The sequence below is a fragment of the Perognathus longimembris genome, chromosome 4 (genome assembly GCF_023159225.1).
Source record: "Perognathus longimembris pacificus isolate PPM17 chromosome 4, ASM2315922v1, whole genome shotgun sequence".
Classification (NCBI taxonomy): domain Eukaryota; kingdom Metazoa; phylum Chordata; class Mammalia; order Rodentia; family Heteromyidae; genus Perognathus; species Perognathus longimembris.
In genome coordinates, this window is record NC_063164.1 from 36,007,152 (window position 1) to 36,034,564 (window position 27,413).

A 27,413-nucleotide genomic window follows, 5' to 3' on the forward strand; every position below is an offset into this window, starting at 1 on the left:
TGGCCAACTTGCAAATATAATGCTAAACATCCATTAGAACTTCTGTATTCTCTCAGCCATTTTTATATAATTGACGTTCTTCATTCCTGAACTAATTATTGCCTGATGTAATGATCAAGAATTAGAAGAAAGACATCCTTGGGAAGGTTAATAAGCCTTCCAGAAAATTAGATTAGCATGATCAAATCGTAATGATTATTATTGCTCATTATAATAGATTACCTGAAAAGTTGGAGGAAGAAAAAATAAATTGGCATCACTGGGCAATTATATTTGTAGTTTTCCACAGTAGATTTTAGAGATGATCACTAGTTATGTATTCTTTTCATATCTAAACCTGGAAATTTTTTGTACATTATACATCATTATTATAGTAATCAAAGTCCATTTATTTGGATCATCATCATAATGGAATACTTGAGGCATTTTCTCCTTTGCTAATTGACAGTTGGTCAGTTAAGAGGTGCTTTTCACAAAATCTTCAATAACCCTAAGGGTTTGAATTAGCTTGTAATAAATGCCTGAGAAACTCCTCTGTTTCTTAAGTGCATTTGCTAAAACTCTCAACTGCTATTTTCCACCTTCTGGTCAGGAAATGCCTTTGATCTGCCATCCAGCTGCCTTTCTCACATGTTTCTATCTGTTAAAGTACATAACCCTACTCATCAACACAATGACACATTACCATTTAGATATCATCTTCTGATGGTAGAATTTTCTAAAGAAAAAATGAAATGCAAAGAGAAGAGAAAGGTTCAAACCAAAATTCAGATTGCCCTATTTGGAGAATTATAGGAGATGGGATGTGGTTAGAAGAAAGAGCCTTGAGGTTCGTCCTCATTCCTACTTTTCATTACACACCTTGTTGCTCCCTGTACAGACCTTTGTCTCACTTGTTCCTCTGGATGAGCCACATGCCACTCACCATCTGTGGTGGGAAGCCCAGTGCCAGAGCTCCAGAACAACAACAACAATGCAAAACTGCTTCCTTCAAATTCACACTTCTGGTCACTTCCTACTACCATTGTGATCGTAGTTTGGGGTTGTTCAAAAAAGTAAATTATGCCAAATGAATAAATGAACTAGCTGATTATAACTACTGATTATGTGTTTATGTGATTATGTATTATAACTAGCTGATTATGTGTTCAAATAGGCTTAAAATGTTTTTTTAAATTTTTTTAATTAAATTTTTTTGACCAGGTGTTGTGCAAAAGGGGTACAGTTACATAATAAGGCAGTGAGTACATTTCTTGTGATATCTTACACCCTTGTTTTTCTTTCCCTTCCCTAGATTAGGTAGGCATATATACAATACCCAGCGTACCAAAATCATATATGCCATAGTGTACACCAAAGGAAATTTACCTAGAACTTAAATGTAATGTCAACAATAGAATCCTCCTGTGTCCTTCTCTTGGAGTTGCTTTTGTTTATCCTCGTCTTATATGATCATATATACATAGCTGTTGAGCTACTGTGATCCATTGATAGGTCTATTCTAGAACTCCCCACGTTTAGTAGTTGTTTGGCTCCAGATACACAATGCAAGGTCGCTGACCCAAACCTGTGGAAATACCATTTGAAAAGAAGTTTTTTTGTTTCACAGACATGGTCTCTACTGTACCTCCCCCCCTCCCACCCTAACAGTCATATATCAAGGAGACCCTTTGTTCTCTGTGTTCTCTGTGTTCTAGGTTTGTCTCACTCAACATTATTTGTTCAAGTTCTGGCCATTTCCCTCCGAATACCAATATTTTATCATTTCTAATCGCTATGTAGTATTCCACTGTGTATAAGTACCACATTGTTTGGATCCATTCATCTGTAGTGGGGCATTTGGATTGTTTCCATATGTTGACTATTGTGAATTGTTCAGAGATAAACATGGATGTGCAGATGTCTTTTTGATATCCTGAGACCTGTTGTTCTAGATGCCTAGGAGTGGTATGGCCGGGTCATAGGGTATGTCTATGCTGAGCTTTTTGAGAAACCTCCATACTGTTCTCCAAAGTGGTTGTACTAATTTGCACTCCCACCAAAAATGGAGAAGGGTTCCCTTTCCCCGCACCCCCTCCAGCATTTGTTGTTGCCTGAGTTCAGAGTATAGGCCATTCTAACTGGAGTGAGGTGGTATCTCAGGGTTGTTTTTATTTGCATTTCCCTTACTGCCAGGGATGTTGAACATTTCCTCATATATTTCTTTGCCATTTTTATCTCTTCTCTTGTGAAGTCTCTCTTTAGATCCTTTGCCCATTTAATAATTGGTTTACTGGGTTTGGAGGGGGTTAGTTTTTTGAGTTCTCTGTAGATGACGGATATTAGGCCTTTGTCTGTTGCTGTGCTGGTGAAGATCCTTTCCCATATGGTTGGCTGTCTTTCGAGTTTGGTGGCTATGTCTTTAGCTGTGCAGAAACGTTTTATTTGATAGTAGTTGCATTTGTCGAGTCTCTCCCCTATCTGTTGTGCCCCTGGGACTATATTCAGAAAGTTCCTACCTATACCTATAAGTTCTAGTGTCTCTCCTACTATGTCCTTCAGTAGTTTCAAGGATTCAGGTCTGATGTTGCTATTTCCAAGCAATACAGTTATATATCCACAAAGACAATAATGTTAGCTCAGTGTTCTCTTCTATTTACCCTTTGGTGCTCAATAAATGTTGATAGAGTGAATGGATGTGGTAGAGAGATCAGCCAATATATTCAAATCAAAAATTCAACATCTACTTCCATCTTAACCCCTTACTATCATTCTATTTATAAGTAAAATATTTAGAGAATCTTTTAAAATAATTACTTATTTATTGTCAATAGAGAACTTTTTTCTTGCTTAAAAATCAGAGATATGACTGATTATTCTAAACAATATATTGATAAAAGAAGAGTAAGAGAAGGAAGATATGGAAAAATCTAATAAAGTAATATTCAATTAAGTAGAGAAAATTCATAAACTACAAAATATATTCCTGTGAATTTTAGGTGTAAAATGACTCTTTTTGTCTTAGAAAATCTTGGTGATTATTTTTTATTTAATAAATATATCCTAAGAGCATGCTATGTATTGATATGTGAACTCCACAGCTCAGACCAAGATAACACAGCTCCTGTCCACAGAGAAACTGTGAAGACAGTTCCTTACACTTTTCTTTCTTTCCTTCCTTTATCCCTTTTTTCTTTTATTTTTCCTTCCTTTTCTCATATAGAACACAAAGTCAAAACTGTGAAAAATAAGGACTTTTCACCAGCTGAGGTTAGTTCCCTCGGTGTGTTTTTCAGTGTTTAACATAAATATTTTGCAATTAAGATGAAATATGTTAGTGACAGCTGCAGAGGCTGAAGGCTTCTATTTATTCAGATATCCATTTTATCCCCAAAATATCAAGGTAATGGCAGATCAGCTTCTCACTGCTTCTGGATGTGAACACATAATTAAATCTCTATATGCCTGTGTTTGGCTTTAATCTCTCTCCTCGAAGTGCTAGTAATGAAAGGCTTGTTGATAGAACTTTAGATGGTAATTCTTCTGAAGGAAATTTTTAGCTACCCAAAATGAAATCTGTCCAATTACAAATAATATATGGCTCAAGACTCCCATGTTGATTTCATTTAAACTTACATAGCTCAGCTTATACATGGAAGAATTATGCCTCCCTGCAAAGAATCATTTTGCAAGGATGTTCACAGTTTGGGTGTTAATGGCAATGAAGTCTAGGCACAGCAATTAACCTCAGTAAATGAGAGAGGATGTTATTCCAACCTATAAGTGTAATTATAAGTGTAGTCAGAGCCTTGGATAGAGGAACAAGAGCTATTCATTATACCACATTCATTCTTCTATGCCTAGTTTTTCTCTTTTGGTTTGTTGGGCTTCAAGCCACAGTGATATTGACACTCAGTATTGAGATGTTTAGAGAATAAATCAGAAGACAGATATGCTCATGTCCTTGAGACAGAGCAAGAATGAAAGCTTTTGTTGAGAATGGCTGTTGTATTTCTTTTGTGTGTGTGTGTGTGTATCCATATAATCATGATGAGATATTCTCTCTAAGTCATAGGAAGATGAAAATAAACAGGAAAATCATGCTACTATCTCTTATTTCTTAGTGTTTGAAAGATTCTGCAGCAAAAATATGGAACTGGGAAAATTGATTTATGAATACTTTTATATACTGTATTTTATATGATATATACGCTTACTAAAGCAACACTGCCTCAGAATTTGCTGTCTCGGCAGAAGTGGTTGATACCTGTATATCAGTGTTTATTATTTGTGGTAACCAGCAGCTACCTGAGATACTGACCCCCAGTTGAAATGTAACTCATGCCATGAGATAAGTGGATATTAGCTTTATGTAATGCCAATTAATGTAAATTTCAACAGCTACAGTTGGCTCCTGCTCTTACAATCCTAAGGACCTGGCTTGATTTCTAATTTTTTAAAAGATTTGTTTTTATAGTAGTAATTTAATACACTGTTAGTCAAATATTAAGTAAAAATATAGTGAACATATTTTAAGCATTAAGAAAATATTTGCAGAATGTTTTAAGATTATTCCATCAAACACATTTCCTATGCAACAATAGAATTCTTCCAAGAAATTTTATGGTAAAATTTACTACCTTCTAATTCTTGTATCTGCAACCTTTACCTGAAAATATTATCATTTAGTAACTTGTGGTTTAAAATATTAAAACTAAATATAGTCATTGTGGATGTGAATCAAGCCTACTCAGAATTAGTAGTGACAACACAAGTTGATTCTCATGTTTGCATATACCATGCCAAGTAACATATTAACTTTTCTGCTGGCACAGTCCAAGAAGTATTTGATGACTAAAAGTAAAGACACGTGATTGCTAAGGCTCCCATACTTTTAGCCAGCTGACTATTTGATTTATTTGATGTGTGATCTCAGATGACCCTTTCAGGCACCAAACATAGGAGAGTTATGTTACCAAGTGATAAGAAGCCTTCAGAGAGAGTTAAATCTTCTTTTACTACTGGGAATTTCATCTGTCTTGGAATAAAGAACATATTTACTTATGATGTTTCTATCTTGATTGCTATAGCAATATTTAGAAAAGATTCAGAGATGTAAATCAAAGTCACACCAACAAGAACTGTAAAATTGTATATTTATCTTGAAGATGTTAGAGAACACCTTAAATTAATTTTTATTTTAATTGTGTTTCTCAAAGGTTTAAGGGAGTGGTTAATGTATGATATGTTGAGATACCCATTAATCTTTAGATTAGCATATGTTTTCCTTAGAGACAAAAAAAAGAAGAATGTTCTTAGTTGGATCTTGGGAATAATCATAGCTATGGATATTGTATCATTTCACAGATGCAATGTATAAATGGGTTTTAATGTACATTTCTATGTACCAAGGCTGAAACCAGTGTCAACTTTACTGAAGTTCTAAGACTGAATTTTATTTCTAATCTAGTATTAAACTGAAGATCATATATAATTTTGGCTTTTTAAATAGAAGTGAACTCCAAGTAATTTGCTTAAAAGAGAAAAAGGAAAGAAATAAGGAAGGAAGGAAGGAAGGAAGGAAGGAAGGAAGGAAGGAAGGAAGGAAGGAAGGAGGGAGGGAGGGGGAGGGAGGGAGGGGGGAGGGAAGGAAGGAAGGAAGGAACGAAGGAACGAAGGAACGAAGGGAGGGAGGGAAGGAGAGAGGGAAGGATGGAGGGAAGGACGGAGGGAAGGAGGGAGAGAGGAAAGGAGAGAGGGAGAAAAGGGAGAGAGGGTTCATAAGGGAATAGCTATTGGGCTCCTATGATTCTCTGCTCTGACTTGCCTAAACCTGTGCTAATTATTCCCTATAAGGGAGACCATATAGCCCATGCTTCTTTGGGTCTGGCTCACTTCACTTAGTATAACTTTTTCCAAATCCTTCCATTTCCTTACAAATGGGGCGGTCATTCTTTCTGCTAGAGGCATAAAATTCCATTGTGTACCACATTATGTACCACATTTTCCTGATCCACTCATCTACTGAGGAGCATCTGGGTTGGTTCCAGATTCTAGCTATGACAAATTGCGCTGCGATGAACATTGTTGTGCTGGTGGCTTTAGTGTGATTATGTTTGTGGTCTTTTGGATAGATACCCATAGTGGGGCTGCTGGGTCATAGGGGAGTTCTATGTTTAGCCTTCTGAGGAATCTCCACACTGCTTGCCAGAGTGGCTGAACCAGTTTACATTCCCACCAACAATGAAGTAGGGTTCCCTTTTGGCCACATCCCCTCCAACAGTTGTTATTGTTCGTTTTCTTGATATAGGACATTCTTACTGGGGTGAGATGGAATCTCAATGTTGTTTTGATTTTCATTTCTTTTATGGCCAGTGATGTAGAGCACTTTTTCATATGTCTCTTGGCCATTCTCATTTCCTCATCAGAGAAGTCTCTTTTTAAGTCTCTAGCCCACTTGATGAGGGGGCTATTGGTTCTTTGCGGTTTTGTTTTGGATGAAGGTAATTTTTTTAGTTCTGCATATAGAATAGCAAAAACAATCCTAAGCAGAAAGAACGGTGCTGGAGGAATTACAATACCCAATTTCAAGCTGTATTATAAAGCTATAGTAATAAAAACAGCTTGGTGTTGGCACTGAAACAGGCCTGAAGATCAATGGAATAGAACTGAAGACCCAGAAATGAACCCACAGAACTATGCCTACTTAATCTTTGATAAAGGAGCTAAAGCTATAGTCTGGAAGAAAGATAGCCTCTTTAACATATGGTGTTGGCAAAACTGCTTCAACATATGCAACAAACTAAAACTAGATCCTTATATATCACCCTGCACCAAAATCAATTCCAAATGGATCAAAGATCTCAAAATCAAAACAGACACCCTGAAAACACTAAAGGAAGGAGTAGGAGAAACACTTGGGCTCCTTGGCACTGAACGGAACTTCCTCAACAAAGACCCAGAAAGGCTACAAATCAAAGAAAGGTTGGACAAAACTACAGAGCTTCTGCAGGGCAAAAGACATAGCTCGCAAGATAAACAGAAAGCCCACAGATTGGGAGATCTTTACTGGCCATTCAACAGACAAAGGTGGTTGTTTCTTATCCAAGAGTTCATTCAATATGCAGTGGTTTCAAGGAAAGTTCACTGTTTACACCTCAACCTCTTACCCTCGACTCTGGCAGGAGTAGCTAATATGAAACAGATGTTGTCCTTAAAGCACAAAGTCTCCACATAGACATTTGCCACTTGAATATGTTTTATGTTTCTTTACTGTAGACCATCTGTACACAAACAAACCATTAACATAGGCACTCTTAAGAGTAAGTTAGGGTCAGTAGCTCAAGTCTGTAATGCTCAAGAGGCTAAAATCTGAAGGTCCTGGATCAAAGAAAAAGTCTGTGAGACACTCATCTGCACTAAACAAGCAAAAAGCTGGAAATACAGCTGTGGTTCAAATGGTAAAGCACCAGTCTTAAGTGAAAAAGCTAAGAAAAAGCAGGAGCCCCTAAGTTCAAGCCTTAATACCAGCACATAAAAAGGAGTAAAGTTAAGATGCACATTTTATTTGGAGTCCTTTTTCAGGCAAAGAAATGTGGTTAGTGGCTTTTCCCTCTCAACCACTATCAGGTAGTGTGGGATAAGAGGAGGAATAGAAATGTCATGAAAGACAACCCCTGCTTCTTAACAAATCAGCACAGTCCTCTTGATCAACAGAGTTATCTGAGTCCTGTACTGTGTTGGTCTAAGATGCTTCCATATGGAAACAGTATCTTAAAAAATGCAAACCATGGAGTAGGATATCCATGTACACACACACACACACACACACACACACACACACATTAAATTCTCCTTTCCTTCCCCTTCTCCATTGAAAAATGGTTTCAAGGACAGTGTTTGTACATGTGCATGACTCTGTAAAAATAGTGTTTCGGAATTTCCCAATTTCTTTCTGTTCTCTCCCCATCCCACCCCATCCCTGACATAAGTGCAACACCCTTTCAGTTTTTAATAGGCCTCTAAACGCTTTTATTTACTTTATGTGTTTTCTCTTAGTTTTTTTGCTGAAGGCTAGAGTTCTACCACTTGAGCCATACCTCCACTTGTGTCTTTTTTGGTGGTCAATTGGAGATAAAACTCTCAAGGGCTTTCCTGTCTGGGCTGGATTTGAACCCAAATCCTCAGGTCTCAGCCTCCTAAATAGCTAGGATTACAGTTGTGAGCCTTCATCCCCCAGCTTTTACATTCCTCTTTTATGTGAGTCCATGTGTCTTTTTCATACTATTATTTTCACATCTCTATCAATGCAATATGGTATCATCACCCTATAAACCACATCTACTCTGAAGGTCATGCTAATTTGCCCATTCTCCTTTCCCCTACTTAAGATACATGCTGTTGATCTCCACACCATAACTTTTTCTCAATGATTTAGCAATTACCTAAGTTTCCATACACTCCCTTCTTGGATTACCTTTGGGAGTAGAATATTTGAGGGTTTGCTGGTAAAACAAAACCAGCAAGAGAAGTGTAACCACACACCCCAGCCTTATACACTAAGATATTCAGATTTCGCTAGATTATGTCATGCTATACAATACTAACAAATATCTTCCCAAACGCCATGGCTTCAAAACACCAAGGATCACTTGTGAGTATGTGTTCATTATATTTGTTTGGGAAAGGTAAGAAATGGTTTTTGTTGGCTTTGCCTATTGTAGTCACTCAAGGATCTAGACAGACAGAGCACCAAACATTGACTTTACTCCTACAGACAACCCATCTGCAAAGCTGCTTAGTTCTTTCCAAATTGTTTGTCACCTGACACTTCTTGCCATCTCTGCTACAGCCTACTAATTTGGCCACATTTTTTGCTTCTCACAGTCATCCTGATAAAGTAGGGGAGTTTGTTGTTGTTTTTTAGAGTTTTTAGCTTACAATTAAATAGTATAGGCTAAGGCCTGATCTGTCACTCCCATTCAGTAATTCATTTGCCAGTACCAAGTATATAGCCCTGGCAACCATAAAGCATGAAGAAGATGTAATGATTTCCCTGTGCCTAGGCTTTTAATGAGCAGCTTTGCTACATACCTCTGGGTCTATGTGAGCCTTATCCTTGAAACTGTCCCAATAGTTTCTTAAAACTCAACAAGATTAGTTTAATCATGTGGGCATGTGATCATACCTGGTGGTTGCATAGAAATGCCCTGGCAGAAACATCACAAGTTTTGAGGTTTCATTCTTTGACCATTACTTCTTACTATCAATCCCTGTACTAAGATAGATGTGAAATATATGTATTCTGGGTAACTCATGTTTATATTCACTGCTATTTGGATAATAGAGATGAGAGGATTGTAACTGAAGACCAGTCCAGGTAGAAAATAAATGCATGCCAAAGTTTAAAGACGAGGATAAAGTGGTTGGTTGGGAAAAAAACAATCATGAAAGATTTTGAATTCAATGAGGTGACTATAGGTCTTTATGTTTAAAGTCATAGGGAAACCATAAATCCAAAGGAGTCTTAACAACATTTGTATTTTAATATACAATTCATATTTACTAATATGAATTTTATTTTACATTTTGGTTACACATACTTTCTTAACTTCTAAACAGAGGTTACCATATTAAATATGAACTCTGCAAAGATTTTTGTTTTATGTTACTACTAATTCCATCAGTGTAATCTAAATGTTATCATAAGACAAATGTTAGAACATTTTAAAATGCTTACTTCTTATGTTTATTATATCTAGCAATATTTATTCACTCACCATTATGTTATATTTTATGCATCAAATTTTTAGAATATACATATATAAAGAGGGATATATTATATTATTAAATTTTTATGTTATATATTATGTATGTTTTCAAGCAGTAACATTATTTGATAATGTTTTAAATAATATAAAATTTAAAGCAACCATCAAATAAGGAATAATAAACTACAGTGCATTAAACCTATGGCTGAGGACAATGGCAATTTTTCCCATAATTTGAAGACTTTTAGTTCAAACTCTGAAAAAACAGGAGAAATGAACTAATTTCATTATCCTACAATTAAAGTAAAGATAGTGTTTAAAATGGAAAGTCTATGAATTTTGATGCAATTATGAATGAAAGATGTTTAAATGGAATGAAGTTTACAATTTTTTCTCATGGAATCACACATGACACATTGCCTTTACCATCTTGTGGTACAAAACTTTAACACCCAGGGATTTTTTTTTCTGATCTAGATGTCTTTTGTGTGATTATTCAATCTTTTCACTTTAGAGTTTTAGACTGAGATAATGGTTCTGTAAATAGACATATTGATTAGCTCAAAGTCGATTCCTAACCTATTCCAGTACTCTAGCTTTCAGTAGAACATTTTGTGGATTTTATTTGGTATTTTCTATTTTTCCATCTTCTAGAAATTGCTATGTCTTTTTTCACATGTTAAATAAAATAAATCTGACCTTTCTGTCCTTTTTACTTTCAAGAATATATTTCCTTTTGTTGTTGTTGTTGTTTGCTTTTGTTCCTGCATTGATTTGAGATAATGTGCGTGACAGTACTTTAGCCTGAGGGGACGACTTGTCCGTCCTAAAGCTTGTCTTACTTGGAGCTGCCAACTGGGACAGGTTCCAGAATATAGTAATACACAAGGTACTCAAGAGTTCTAGGGATTCACTGTAAGTTACAGGTGGAAGAGCTTTAGGGAGCTTTAGAGAGAGTGGTACCCCAGAGGAAAACAAGAATCACCAGACTAGGCCAACTGGAACAAGGCAGAAGGAACTTTTAGAATGAAACAAGGTCTCAATCTCGAACAAGCAGAGCTTGTACATCTAGCAAAAGACTGAGGCTAATGAAAAACATTAAATTCGAACCTTGGTTCTCTTTCTGATATTTTGATCATTGTAATTCCCAAATCCAAGGGCTGGGCCTTAAATAGAAAACTAGGCTGGAAAATACTGCAAGTCCTTCAGAAAATTATTACTATAAGACTACCAATTTTATGAACTGCTGTGACCTCTTCATATTGGCTTGTTACTACTGCTGTTCTTATTCCTTTGGCCTATTTACAGAAAATAAGTGACATATTTAAATAATGTTTTAGCTTTACAAGCTTTATCTTCAAGTTTCACTTGGAAGTCTGATATGGATGGATTACATTTTTTTCCGGGCTTACAGTGCAAACCAGAACATGTAGCAGACAAGTATAAAAAAGAAAATTAATATACTTTCTAATTCCATCCTTGTTTTGTGAATAAGAAAAGATTAAAAGTAGCCTTTGGGTGTATTCTTTGTTTCAAGGCCCAGCTTAGTAAAGCAAAGAGGCTGAGTGATTTCCAAGGTCATCTGTCAGAGACTTCCCCTTCATTTTTTACCTTTCCTTGCCTTAATCTTTTCACACCTTCTGCTAAGAAATCAAATATGTATGTTTCAGTATTATATTTCCTTTATAAGTATATTTCATTTCTCTGTTTTTGTTATGATTCTTATTTCTTCGCTACAAGGAATATCATTGTAAGGTCACTCACAAGGCCAAGCATTCACATTTGAGGTATTGGGTTATTTTGGATTCCCCCCCAATCCCTACATGGAATAAGAGGATGACTTTGCTTCACCTATAACACATTTCTTAATGATAACACCTTTGGGTGGCAGAACAAGTTAGAATGTGCAGAGCATTCCCACTCTCTATTGTGTAATCCTTACACTGGCCTGTGAACAAAGCAGGCTAGGCATCTCACATTACAAGTGAAAAGTCAGGGGCTCCAGAAAAAAAAATGGACAAGCCATCCCTGCATCTTCTAACACTAGGCCTGAGTTTTGTCAAACACATAGTTGGCCCTATATTATTTAATGTCATTTTTGTTGTCAGTGGCATGAAGACATGTCTACTTCAGTAAGATACAGGGACAGCTCTAAGAAGTTAAGTTTCTAAGTATGGCCATCAGCTGGGATAACACAGTAAAATGAATTAATACATTAGTGATGAAATAGGAAAATATGTAAGACATAAACTCAATATGTACCTGTTTTTGCCAGGTTATACAGTCTGTCTTTTTTTTTTTTTTACCAGCAACCAACATCAATTAGGTGAAAGTTAACACAATGGTCAATTTAGTTTTACTTTAATGATTCAAATATAATTCTCTATAGAAAAATGCTTGGTAAGCTATCAAAACCAAATGCCACAGATTAAAACACATGCAGAAGTGTAAGGAAATACAAACATGTCTTTATGCAATAGAGATTTACAAATTAGAAGAAGTACAAATCTGCCGAGTAACAAATTATTGTAAAAGAAGACACAGAAAACCATTGGTCTTTTTAAGTTCACATTTTACTATCCTGCAGAATTTCATATTTCCCCCTTTCCCATATCACATCCTACAACTGATAACCTCTCTACAAGAGACGATGGATAGCAAAACTCAGGAAGATAATGTATATTCTTTCATTTTCTCCTTCCAGTAGGATTCTGAGCCCATGTGTGCCAATCTATGCCAATCTTTCTGCAGAAGTCACAGTTCCATAGAGCCTAGCCCCAGGACTTTGATTCTGTAATTGTTCCTTTTCTCTATTGCTGAAATTTGTTTTTTATTCCATCATTCCACTAAGCATACAATACTTCTACACCTTCTCCCACAGAAATTACTCTGAAGCTCATATACTTGTCCCATTTATGCCTCATTCTCTGTGTTCCTCAAAGCACAGGAATACAGCACCAAAGTGTTGCTTGCATTTATTTATTGTTTCCATGAAGTAATCTTCAAGTCTTTCCTTAGTCTTTCCTAATTAGGACTTGGTACCAATTATACACTACTTTAGCCCAAAGTGATGCTCATAAATATCAATAAAAAATATAAAGGTTTTAGACAGGCACAGCTGTGCATATCTGTAATCCCCACTACTCAAGAGTTAGAGGTTGGAGGACTGTAGTTCAACAACAGCCCAGAGAAAGTATTGATGACACCTAAATCTCAACAAACATGTTGAGTGTGGCTACATATGTCAGCCATCCCAGCAGCTTAGGAGACAAAGATAGCTCAGAGCAAGGGAAAAAGTACAACACTTTTTCTGACAAGAAATAAATAAGATCACTTTCTCATCTTTCAGGCATTTAATATGGAAAGATTCAAAATCATTTATATGAATATGCATGAAATTGTTCCAATTAAATATTCTTAGAGGAGTAGAACAATTCTTACTTATAATTATCATATAATTGATATCATTTCACGAAATCTGGCATAGTAATTGATGATATAAATAAAATCTTCTGAACACATCAACCTGTTTTCCTTCCCTCCCTTCTTTCTTCCTCCCTTCATTTCTCTTCTTCCTTTTCAGATATACTGTCTTTCTTACTTCTTTTTCTTTAATTAGTAAGTTTAATGAGCTCTAACTCAGACAGGACTAAGTAAGTCATTCAGGCTAAAATGACAATTGAATTGTGCTCCACATAGTAGCTACGAATTAATCTCAAATTGTTGTTTTTCAGTTGTGCAGAGGTAAATTATAAGTGATTTCTAAAGAAATTTTGTCAAGCTCTGGCAAACTAGCTTAATTATGAGAAGCTAAATTTTCCTCGGTGAGCTCTTCTTTTGAAGTCTTTAATATGAAATTGCATTTGCTCAATTATAAACTTGGTTCTAGGGTTTTTCAAGTGGTGTATAGAATATTAAACCATTTAATGTAAGTGTGATTCCAGCCTTCTTTAGTTTTTTTTTCTTTTTGGCAATTAAAACTTTTCAAAAGGGTCATACCTTATAATTAAGCAAAGATAATAGATTTCCTCCCTAAAATCTGAGCACACCTTCCTGCATTATGACATTCATATGCAGTCAGTATTAATCTGTTAGTTTTCTAAGTAGCAAGCAAAATCTCTCAATGGTATATAACAGGATAATTATTACACTAATGAAAATGTGCTCACATTATAATATGATATAAAGAGAAAAATTGTATTATCCTTGAGGAAGGGAAGGGGAATCACAAAATAGTGAGACAAATGACAAAAGGTGAACTAATGCAACAACAACACTCCCAAGACGTATGTTGGAATGAACTTTACAACTTGTCAGGGGAGAGGAGTCTGGGGGGGGGGCCGGGGGGAGTAGAAAACTAGGGGGGAGGATGACACTGTTCAACAAGAAATGTACTCAATATCTTACTTATGTAACTGTAACCCCTCTACACATCACCTTTACAATAAAATTAAATTTAGAAAGATTCTGAATTATCTTTAAGTAGTTGTACAAAGGAGTTGCCGTTCTACAAACCAGTTTATGAATACAATATGTATTGATCAATGACATCCATTTCAACATTCTCACCCATCCCTTCTGACTCACTCCTGCCCTCCTTATTTGTTATGTAAGAGATGCAATGAATTTTTTAGTATATTCTCTCCTTTTCTTCATCAATCTACCCCTCTTCGATTGACTGTACCCCACCCTTTTCAAATACGCTTTTCCTAGTTATTATGTTGACCTTTGATTAAGCCTTTCTAAGGATTTACTCTAACCTCTTCCCTGAATCTACTCTTTATGAATTAATGCATTTGTGTAATTTTTGGTTTGTTTGTTTATTTGTTTTTGCCAGTCCTGGGGGTTGGACTCAGGGCTTGAGAACTGGCCCTGGCTTCTTTTTGCTCAAGGATGGCACTCTACCTCTTGAGCCAGAGCACCACTTCTGTTCTTCTGTTCATATGGTGCTGAGGAATCAAACCCAGGGCTTCATGCATGCTAGGCAAGCACTCTACCACTAAGCTACATTCACAGCCCATACTTAATACATTTGTGTACACTTGATTGTGACCAAAAGTATTCACTTATAGATTTATAAATGAATTCTAGCTTCCATATATAAGAAAAACATGGAACCCTTGTCTCTCTGGGCCTGTCTTACTTTCTTTAACATAATTATTTCCAGGTTATTCTATTTCTTTGTATATGATACAATATCATACTATTTAATGAATCAGTAAAATTCCATTTTGTGTATGTATATGTATACATATATGTGTACGGAGATCTCTAGTAACTGTGGACAGGCTCCAACATTTAATTGCAACTTACTCAAATGGGGAAAAAGCAAAGAGAAGGAAGGAGTCAACCAGGACGCAAGAAAAGCAAGTGGTATACATTAGAGATATGGAATTTTTATTTAGCATCATTTGTTTGTTAAATGAAATATATACTTCATTGGAAAATAAACACACTCCTGTATATCATTTGGCAATAATGAGTAATTCATGCATTTTTTTCAAAACTGAATGTTACCACGCGTAATTTGACAAAGTAATTTTAGCTACATTGGAAAAAGTTAATATTTTTGTTTATCAGTTCTTTAGGTTAAAAAAAACTAGGAGAAATTTAAGAAAATTATCTCTCATTACCTACCATTCCTTCTCAAGGAAAGAAGCACCACTAGACTTCTGACTACAAAGCAGGAGAAAAGAATGTCTTCTAAGCCTTAAGAAGAAAATTTTCTTAGCACCTGCATAAGTACTTTGTAAAAGTTTTTCTCTCTTTTCCAACTTTGTAATAATTTAAATGGTTAGAGAACCAGACTCTGTGAGTCATATTTTAAATTTGATCATTTAATTCTTAATAGCATAAATTAATTTTACATATGGTTTATTGTTATAGAAATAAGTATATATATACATATATATAAAGTACTTTGATCAAATTCAACCCCTTTGGTAAACTTTCATAAGCCCCCTTTACACAAAGTATTTGGTGGGTTTTACTTCATATATTCATATACAAAATGCACTTTGGTTATACATCATCTTTTACTTTTCTTCCCCTCTGTCTTGCTTGTTCCCTTCCCCAAAAGATCCCTTCAAAATTATGAAATCCTGTTACTATAAATACTATCATTTTCATTATCATATCAGATCTACATTCCACAAAACCTATTATTTCTCTTTCTGAGCTTAGTTTACCTCACCTAATAGAAGGATCATTCACTTCCATTCATTCTACTACAGTTGATATGTTTTTATGGCTGAATAAGACTCTATTTCATAATGGTCACTTGCATTTCCCAAGATATATGCCCAAGAAATATGGGATAGCTCTATTTTTATTTGTACAACTCATCCTTTTTTATGCAATTTGAAAGTTTCAGAGACTACTACTACTGGCACATTTGAATTATATACTTTAATATTTATATTAGGCTTAAGGTAAATGCCATACTTTACAGGTTAGTCAAAGAGATGCTAAGCTATGTAATAGAGAATGAAAACCATATGCAGACTTGAAAGGTAGTGATATGTTGGGAGAAAAAAGTTTAACAGGAGATACATGCTTAATTAGTATAGGATATACGCTAACATCAAAAGGAAATAATAAGATTCAAGGGGAGATTGGGAGAAAATCAAAAGTGGCCATATAAAGCCAGAAAAATCTGAGATGTGAAATACGACATGAAAATATTTGTTTCCTTAGAAATGATTGATACTAACGCTGGCACATGCATTATCTATAAGATTTTATTAGGTAAACTACAGGTACAAATGCCTCAGAATCACAGACACTGCCTGCATCCATAGTGTGTTCTTGCTCCTATTGCTGTGGTCAAATGAGGTAGTGCTTTATATACCTTCTCGTTCTGGAACTGGATAAAAAGACAGTGCATAGTTCACAGTTCGTCTTTTGACACAGACAGAAAAATCGAGAAAATGCGAATTTATTTGATGGCTTTTCCATAGCTCTTACACTGAACTTTCAATTCCATTCCCATTTCAGTGGTATGCCATCAGAAGAATATCAAAGAACATTAAGACACAAGGCTTTAAGAAACATATAATCTTTTTATTAGAACAATAGAAGAAAGGCGCAGGTGGGCTGTCGTGGGCGCCTCTCCCGGCAGCTGGGTGCCTGTGAGAGCCGGGACCGCGGCAGTACCGGTGCTTCGGGCCAAGGCCGCATGTAATGTTCAAGCCCAAAAATGCCTTATGTGGATCGTCAGAATGGCATTTGTGGTTTTCTAGATATTGAAGAAAATGGAAATAGTTGCAATTTTCTTCGAAGGTACTTCATACTGGATACCAGAGAAGATAGTTTTGTACAGTACATGGATAATCCACAGAATTTAGCTTCAGCATCATCATGTGTTGGAGCCATTAAACTTACCTACATTTCAAAGGTTAGAGATGCAACTAAGCTAAGGCCAAAGGCTGAGTTCTCTTTTGTTATGAATGCTGGAATGAGGAAGTATTTCCTACAAGCCAGTGATCAGCAAGACCTAGTGGAACGGGTAAACATTTTGAACAAAGCTATAAAAATTACAGTATCAAAGCAGTCAGCCTCATAGACCAATTCTGACAACCTGAATCGCCAGAGTGAAGGTGGGAAGAAGCAAGTGTCTTACAGAACTGATATTGTTGGCCGTGTACCCATCATTGCTTCAACTCAGAAAGAAGATGTTAATGAATGTGGTCAAAGTATTGACAGAAATAATTTGAAGCGGTCACCAAGCCATCTTACCTACTTTCCTCCTAAACCGCCTCCAGACAGTGCTGTTCTCAAAGCTGGATATTGTGTAAAACAAGGAGCAGTGATGAAAAACTGGAAAAGAAGATATTTTCAGTTGGATGAAAACACAATATCCTACTTCAAATCGGAACTAGGAAAGGAACCTCTCCAGATAATTCCACTTAAAGAAGTTCATAAAGTCCAGGAATGTAAACAAAGTGACATAATGATGAGGGACAACTTATCTGAAATTGCAACAACATCTTGAACTTTCTATGTTCAGGCTGATGACCATGAAGAGATACATTGGAAGCTGTATATACTGGTATTAGAACTAGGAATGTGAAAGGGAATACCAAAATTGAGAGACACAGGATAAAAAGACAAATGACCACAAAAGCAATACTTGCAAAATTGTTTGGTGTAAACCAATTGAATTCATGGAGCGAGAGGGAAAGGGGGAGGGGAGAGGGGGGAATGAGGGAGAAGGTAACAAACAGTACAAGAAATGTATCCAGTGCCTAAGGTATGAAACTATAACCTCTCTGTACATCACTTTGACAATAAACAAGAAAAAAAAAAGAGATGAACAGTTGGATTAAAGCCATCTCTGGTGCCATAGTAGCACAGCGAGGACCTGGCAGATCAGCCTCTAATATGCAGCAGGCCAGAAGGCTATGGAACCCTTGTATACAGAGGAGCATTTCAGCTGTCCTTCAGAATCCAAGCAAGCTCCCCCGCCTGCTGGGGCAGCAGCCCCAGCCTCACATTCAACAGCCTGTAGCAGCCACTCTCTGGTCTCAAGCTTTACCATGGAGAAGGGAGGATTTTATGAATCTCTTGCCAAGGTCAAGCCAGGGAACTTCAAGGTCCAGACTGTCTCTTCCAGAGAACCAGCTTCCAAAGTGACTGAGCCAGCTCTGCTAAAACATCAAAGTAAAAATGGCCCTCAGGAAAAAGTTCACTCCTCAGTGGACCGGAATGAGGCAAGCTTTCCTGTGAGCGACATGTAAGATGGAGGCCTGGGAGGGCCTTTGGCCCGTGCACCCCAATCCTCAGTGTCCTTTCATGAGTCTGTCTCCAAAGATGATAAATAGTGAGATGGGTTAGGGCGCATATTGTGCGGCCTCCTAGATGTGTCCTCTATAAGACGGTAAACCAAGAAGCTAGGGAGGGAGTGGCCAAACAGAACGTCATTTCTTTAAGAAAGAGAGAAAAACACCAAATTGTTTCAGTATCAGTTGAGGCTGTGTGTGTTCTCATTTGGGTGGTAAAAAGGTATTGTGGTGTTTTTTTCCTAGTAACTTTGACAATTTAAATGTTTTAACAACTTAAAACATTAAAAATGCTTACTAATCATTTTGGTCATTTAAAAATGCTACTATGACTCCCTATTAAATGTTCAAAGTTTTTCTTATTGGTTACTATTATCAAATGGGGTATTGCCAGTTTAAGATTCCTAAACTCATGGTGTGGTGCTGCCAAATGTATGCTGCAGGGTGGACTGTTTTGAAATGAACATTTTTGATATTCTGGATCTCAAGCTGAGTGCTAGGTGTTGCATAGAAGATAACCATTGATAAGGATGGTGGGTTGCAGAAGAGGAGAAAATAGGCATTCAAGCGACTGTGTCTGAGATACTTGTTTGAAAAGCTTAGTCAGGTCTTGAAGTTGTCAGTGCTTTATTCAATGAAAATTATTTGGTCAAAAATGTTTGGAGATCTGATTTTCTTATCAAAGTTTTGTATATAGTTCTTATTTTGGTATTTGAATCAGTGAAAGTCCTCAAGTTTGTATGTAAAGTCATAACTGCCCTTAGTCATGAAATGTTGTGGCCTCAACTTTTCCGTCATTAATAACCTGTATTCAAGTGCCTGTGTTTTTTCATCTTGTCTAGGAATATGCTCAAAAGTCCTCTATGATTGGCATTAAACATGGGGATAAAATTAATATTCAGTAGAATAGTTAAATGTGCTAAATAAGATAGCATTTCATGTTAGATATACCAGAATGCTGGTATTCTACTCCCTGTGCAGTATATGTTTTTAAAAAATGAATTTGCATATACATTTAATCTTGGGGATATCATAAATCTTAGCACCTCTCTAAAGAATTCTTAATTTCAAGAGTTGAATGATAGGGGCTGGGGATATGGCCTAGTGGCAAGAGAGCCTGCCTCATATACATGAGGCCCTGGGTTCGATTCCTCAGCACCACATATATAGAAAAATGCCAGAAGTGGTGCTGTGGCTCAAGTGACAGAGTGCTAGCCTTGAGCAAAAGGAAGCCAGGGACAGTGCTCAGGCCCTGAGTCCAAGGCCCAGGACTGGCCAAAAAAAAAAAAAAAGAGTTGAATGATAGATCAGTTTGAGCAAGAACCATTTTGTGGCTCAATCTTTAAGAAAAGAAGTCTTGAATTTCACATACTGCTATTTTTATGATATTTTACCATTTTACAGTACTGTTTTGTTTTGAATTAATGCATATCACCATTGTTTCTTTGTTGTTGTTGTTGTTGTTTGTTGTTGCTTTTTGTCAGTCGTGGAGCTTGAACACGGGGCCTGAGCTCTGTCCCTAAGCTTTTGTGTTCAAGGCTAGTGCTCTACCACTTTGAGCCACAGCACCACTTCAGTTTCTTTTTATTTCCTAAGATTGCTTCTTGTCTAAGAGAGAAGAATTTGCTACTACCATGATAGGTAGGGTCCAGAGGTTGTAGGATAGATTTTATAAGAATTATATATTATCTATTGGTTTAAAAATCCATATGCCTTAGAATGCCCACTCAACTTTTTATTCATAAGCTGATTTTTAAAGCTGTATTTAGATTTTTCTCTTTTGCACCTTGCTTTGAAAGGGTGGAATGAAAAGGTTTAGATAGTTCCTACTTTTTCATTGTAATGGCTCTTCTGAAAGTTCCTTTCTCATGAACACACCTAAGAAATCTTGTGTGGACCCTTTGCAGTACCCAAGCACGCCATGACACTTTCTTTAGCGCAGCTCCCACATTGCATGCCAGGTTAGCATATTCTGGTATTGATAATTTGATATGCTTCATGGTGGCAAAATACTAGCTCTATTTTGGAATGTTTTATTTAGAACTACCTTTACTTAATAGCGTAGGAAAATGTTATTGTGAATGTCAGAGTTTCTTAATATTTATCTCAATTCATTTTTAACTGTATGGAAATTATTTAATTATTTTAAAACTTATACTTTTTCCATAAATATATCACATCTGAAGTGTCACAAAATCTGACATCCCTTATTATGTGCTGCATTTTTCCTGTGTGTATATGTCTTCTTTCACAGTAGGAATGTATGCGTCCCAACATTCAGTTACCTCTGTTTCCTGTACATGTCAAACTGGTTGGACACTGTAATGACTTGAGAATAAACTGCTCAAAATTAAAAAAGAAAAATAGAAAAAATAATACAATATGCTAAGTATAATATTTTAATATTGTCTTCCAGACAGGATGGAGTCCAATAGACAAGTCCGAAAGGCTTAGAGAAAATACATGTCAGCAGCAAATAATATAACAATAACTAGCAAGTATCTTGTACTGAAATCTAGCTTTTTACTTCTGAAATTGACAAAGAATATGATGTCTGTTTTAGTAGATATAATTTAAAAAATAACCTTGAGTTTTACTACATAGGTATATACCAAGTATATGGTGACAAGAACACAAATATTGGAAGATAATCCTTACAAATATATTTTATAACAGTATTAAATGCATAATGAAGTAATTGTTTAAGTTAATTTAACAATGTATATTGTAGATTTTAAAGCAAATACCAAAATAATAACAAGAATATAATCTCTTTCATTGAAAAAACTTTTAGGCAAAACAAAATGATTACTCCAGAATATTTGCCTCACACCCAAAAGTAGAATATGAGAGAGACCCAGATGAACCAAGTAAAAATTATACATAAAGTTTAGACTTAAAACAAAATATGGCAATAATTATGTTCGAACAAATGGAATAAATACTGATTTAATACAGACATAATCAGACTGGATGAAAAAGCAAGACAAAACATAAATTGTTAATGACAAACACATCTTAAACTTAAGGAAATAAAGCTGAAATTATAGGAATAGGAACTTAGAGCTAAAAGCTAGTGAAATGGAGATTAGGATAAAATCATCATCAAGATGAGTAGCATTAGCAGTGATGCAGAAAAGCCAAGCAATAAGACATAGACTACTACAAATTTATAAATCCAGTATCAAAACTCCAAATAAAATAAAAACTCTGACACACAAAATAGAACTACACTGCCTAGGAGAATGTGGATATAGAAGGGGCAAGTGAGGGAGATATTGAGAGATGCAGAGGATTGAAGAGTAGTATATGAAATATGTGTATATAATATATGTAGCATAATGAAGCTCATCAAATAATGTTTGGATAAAAAAAGTAAAAGGGAGGAGAGGAAGTAGAATAGAATGAAGCTATATTTCTTCAAAGGATACAATGAAATCCCCTCACATTATAAATGCATGTGATTATATTTTCAAAATAGAACTAAAATCAAGTTTACCATGACCAACACAAGACTTTCATACCTCTTCCATGGTAATGAATAAAACAATTTTAAAATTCAGCAGTTATGGATAAGTTAAACAGCACTAGCCATTATTGAGCTAATTAAGATTGATAGAAAATTACTCCCCACAAGAGCAAGTTACAGTTTCTAAGGTGTACTAGAATATTGAACATAGGCTGCAGCCAAGGCCATAAATCAATTTTCAATACATTTCCAAAGATTTGAATTAAATTATGTTGTCTAGCCATGACAAATGAAATGATTGAATATAAGTTCAGGATGAATAAAAATAATGAACCTTTGAAAAAGCTCTATACCTTTGAAAATTGAGAAACATAAGCCATGAGCTAGCAAAGACATTTCAAACAACATTACAATATATGTATTTTAACAGAAATATATGAAAACACAGGATTTCGGTACTTGGGGGATGCAGGAACAATTTCTTACAATAAAATTTGTGGAAGGAAATACATGACAGGAGAGAATAGAAAGCAAAGCAGTGCTGCTTCCATTTTAACACATTAGGATCACTTACTAATGCATATAAAGAAGCAAACTCAGACATGGACAGTTTAAGAAAAGAAAATTACATTAGTTAGAAGATCTTAAGAGCATGAATACAGAAATACTTAACAAGATAAAAGCAATGACATTCAGAGATATATTAAAACATTAATAACATCATATTTGACTTTTTTCCAAGAATGTAGGGTTAGTTTAGTATATGAAAATCAGTATGATTTACCACATTATATTTCAAGAGAAAAAAGTCACAAGAAAGAAATTCAATCTTCACATGAAACACAAAATTCAGTTTGAGATAAATCATAACCCCAGATATGAAACAAATTTAAACATATATAAAAATACAGAGCCAAAGAAAACAAAATATCTTTCTACACTTTGTGTAGAAACATGCTAAAAGAAAATACAAATAAGAATCATAGTAGCAAAAAAAATTGACTTCATCAAAATAAAGGTTCTAGGTTCTGTTTTTTAGAATATAACCTTCATCAAGAAAGTAAAACTGCTGAGAACCTATATTCTGGAGTTGCTGTATACTCTGTAGCTGGTTAAGTTCATCTAGGCAATTTTTTAGTTCTGAAGTTTCTCTACATAAGGTAGTGATTACATATCTTGTGAAACTTATTACCCCCTACCTCATCATTTTCCTTCCACCTTCACTCACTGCTCAACCCTCCCCCCCAAGTTGTACAGTTAATTTCCAACAAATTGTCTTGTGAGCATTATATATAACTCTTTTATTTGTACCTGTTTATCTGCTTTTTCTTTTCATAACACTCTTTCACTGACCACTTTCAAGATGAATATGAGTTAAAGAAGCTCAAGACAAAAATTACATACTGTGGGTGGGAAATGTGGTTTATGGTAGAATGCTGGCCTAGCATGCATGAAGCCCTGGACTTGATTCCTCAGCACCTCATAAACAGATTTAAAAAAAAAAAAGGAAATGGCACTGTGGCTCAAGAAGTACAGTGTTAGCTTTGAGCAAAAAGAAGCCAGGGCAGTGATCGGGCCCTGGGTCCAAGCCCCAGGAAATTATATATTGTGTGATTTCAAAATATGGCCTTCTTAAATAATAAAAAAAAATTGTGATTGCAGAGAAATAACTAATCTGAATAGGCAGGGTAATGGTAGAGAATGACTTAATAGTGGGCAGAGCAGAAGGAAACTTTAAGTGTGGTGGTCTTGAAGTTCAATCCTCAAAACTAATTGCAAAGTAGCCATAAACAACTATTTATCACTGAATGTCAATTTTATTGAATTTTCTAGAACTTCACTTCTCTAAATTCTCATATTTGCTTCAATCACTAGCAAAGACTTACATTAAAATAAAAGGAAATAATGTTTTCACTTCAAAACTCAAAGCACATAAAATGCAAATGCATGGTGAAGATAATACTGCAGGATAAATGGATTTTATTCCCATATTATCAGAATATGTGTGCAAATAATTAAGTCTTACTAGTCCTTTCTTTCCCATGTCTGATAAAGTGGAAAGATGACTAAAAAGCAATTGTCCAATTTGACACACATTTACTATCCTGTAACATTGTGTTGAATCAGTGGGTTTCAAGCTTGTGTGACTGTGACCTTCAGTGAGAATTGCAATTATATCACAGCCCTCTGTATATACACATGTCTAACTGAAACATTATGATATAATTAAGCCTACTCTTGCTCAAAGATAACCTGTTATTTTCTTCTCTACTATAGTCTTGTTTCATATCTACCAAAAATGCTGTTTCATTAACCAATAACAAGATGTGAGTTATAGTTTGAGGAAAAGGCTATGGGTTCTACTCAAACTATGGTCTGTGAAGAACTATCAATAACAGCATTTTGGGGCTTGTAGGACTACAGATCCTGAGGCCATTCCTCACACCTACTGAATTGGAATATTCCTTTTAGTTGAACCAATAGGTGCTTCCATGCATTTACATCTTCAGAAGTCTTGTACTAGGCAATGCATAAGGAGGTTAGTTGGGACTAATGACATCTTTCGAGTATCATATTTTTACTTGGGCATGGTATAATTTTTCTTAAATGATACACCTGCAAAGCCCAAACTACGCCATTAATTCAGGATCTCTAAGAATATTCGAGAATTACACATTTAAGAAAAATCAAAAACATTTAACAAATGGATGACCAAAAGGTACAAGAATTCTTGGAACAGTACTTAAGAATCATTGAGCTAGGGAATTATGTAGTTGTGTAGTGATATAACTATTTGTCTATCACAAATGTGAAAGCTTGTAAATTCAGGTATTATGGAAGGATTTTTACTTCCCATTGTAAATGACTTTATTTGTTTTTTTTGTTTTGTTTTGTTTTTTTTGGCCAGGCCTGGGCCTTGGACTCAGGGCCCGAGCACTGTCCCTGGCTTCTTCCCGCTCAAGGCTAGCACTCTGCCACTTGAGCCACAGCGCCGCCTCTGGCCGTTTTCTGTATATGTGGTGCTGGGGAATCGAACCTAGGGCCTCCTGTATCCGAGGCAGGCACTCTTGCCACTAGGCTATATCCCCAGCCCACGTAAATGACTTTATATAAAAGCATTTAATTCCAAGATTGTGTACAGATAAGGATATTCATATAATTTTCTGAATTGAATTTCTCTACACAGGAAAGTTTCCAAGTATCTCTATTCTACTAATGCTTATCCATTTGTAAAAATGTGGCTTTGGAGGCCACATTTGGTGAGGCACCAGTGGCTCACACTTGTAATCCTAGCTACTCAGAAGGCTGAGATCTGAAGATCACACTTTGAAGATAGCCAGGGCTGGAAAGTTAGTGAGACTCTTAGACCCAAAAAACTACCTGCCACCCCACCCCCTCCTCACCCCCAAAATAGGAAAAGTAAAACTGGAAATAGAGCTTTGACTTCAGGACTCCAGTATTGGCTTTGAGCAAAAGAAGCACAGAGACAGCACCCAGGCCCTGAATTCAAGACCCAGGAATAGCACACACCCGCGCGCGCGCATGCACACACACACACACACACACACACACACACACACACACACACACACACACACACACACACACTGATGGGTAGAAATATTCCTAATTCTGCTATGTGAGCACAATTTATCCCTGGATTCTTTTTAGTAGATTCCTAACCAAGGAGCTCAGCTGCTGAAGAAAATGGGGCTGCCCCCTAAGTGGCCATCACTGGTCATTAAGGACTTTCCCCTTCTGTTCCAATGTTTTCCTGAGTGATGGAAAGTTTTACCCTGGAAGTTGCTAATCTTGCTAACACTAAAAGGCTCTCTCCCATTAGCAGTTTCTGTGTTGCATTAATAATAAGAAAGTAATAAAGAAAGAGACCAGCCTCAGCTGCTCAGTCTCCCCTGGGGTAAGGCCCCAGCTTAACTCTCATCCCCATGGTCCACTCTAATGGTCTTGCTTGTATTAGAGGAACAGGGTGGATAATCAGATAAGTGCTGTTCTTTCTTTTCACAGTAAAAAAAATTCCTTCTTTGGGGGAGGTAAAGCTTTTTTTAAAGTATCTATACAACTCGGGGGAGGGTGGAGAGGGAACTGGGAAGGAGGGAAGGTATAAGAAAAATGGAGGAGGTAACAAGTTTGATAAGAAATGTGCACACCACCTTACATATGAAACTGTAACCCCTCTGTACATTACTTTGAAAATAAATAAATTTTTTAAAGTCAGGGGAAAATATCCAAATTAAAAAGCACATATGAATATTTTTCACAATTAAATTTGACCTGATTAATTCTTAAAGACAAGATTATCAATCAATGGGGAAAACAATGCAAATTCAGATCAACAAAGGCAGGAAAAACTTTACTGGTTTAGAAAAAAAATTTATTCTACTTGTTTCTTAGAATACCTATGTAGCAGAGAACTTTCTCAGTGTTGTCTTTGTGTCCCTGTTATCTTTTGTGTATCAAATTACTCATCTACACATGAATAAATTAAAATTTAAAAAGAAATGTTTTGCTCTCATAAATATTAAAAGCTCTTGCTAATACATGAAGAAGATATGACACGTAGTTGGATCTAACAGTTGGATCTAACAGTTCCTGGGGCAACTTAATACATTATTTTTGTTAAAATGCATTATTAGAATTGTCACAACAGAAATTTTTCATGTTCCGTGTGTGTGTCTGTGTGTGTGTGTGTGTGTGTGTGTGTGTGTGTTCTCTTATGCTTATCCTAGGACTTGAACTCAAGCCCTTATGTTCTTGATTGGCTTTTCACCCTTGGTCAGCACTCTACCACTTGAGCCATATTCCTACTTCTTCCATTTTGCTGGTTATTTAGAGATACTCATGTCTCAGATTAGTTTTCCTGGACTGGTTTTGATTAACAATCCTCAGATCTCGGCCTCTTGAGTAGCTAGGATTGTAAGTGTAAACCTCTGGCACTTGTCTCATATTCCTTTACTATTGAAACTATGTCATCTTTGACACAAATACATTTACTTTTATAGGCAAACTTGGTTTTTAAAGATTATTTTCAAATGGAGTGATTTTTTTTCTTGCAAGTATATATATTTTCACTGGGTAAACAGTAGTATATCACCTCAAAAGTGTTGTTCATTTCTTTCACTGAAAAATCTAGAAAGTTTTTCTCAGTGTATCAGACACTATTGTATCTTAATGTTAAGAGGTTGATTTTATAATTTGGCTTTTTTAAAAAGTACCTCTACTTCAGAAGAGGGTAGCAACTGTCAATAGTGATCATTAGTTCATGATTTTCAGATAAAATCACCATAATTAGCTCTGTGAAATACTTATGTGAGATTCAAAAATTATTTTTAAAGAGTCATTTTCTAAAGATTTATACTCAGTCTTTGTTCCTTGTAAGTGCTTACAAACTTAAGG

At 35.8% G+C, this 27,413-nt stretch overlaps 1 protein-coding gene and 1 pseudogene across 1 annotated transcript in view; both read left to right on the forward strand.

Annotated features, from left to right (window-relative positions):
- Tmeff2 (transmembrane protein with EGF like and two follistatin like domains 2) overlaps window positions 1-27,413 on the forward strand; it is a 261,639-nt gene that overhangs the window by 121,034 nt on the left and 113,192 nt on the right. The gene's annotated exons all lie outside the window — the stretch shown is intronic.
- LOC125350450 lies at window positions 16,926-18,790 on the forward strand (annotated as a pseudogene).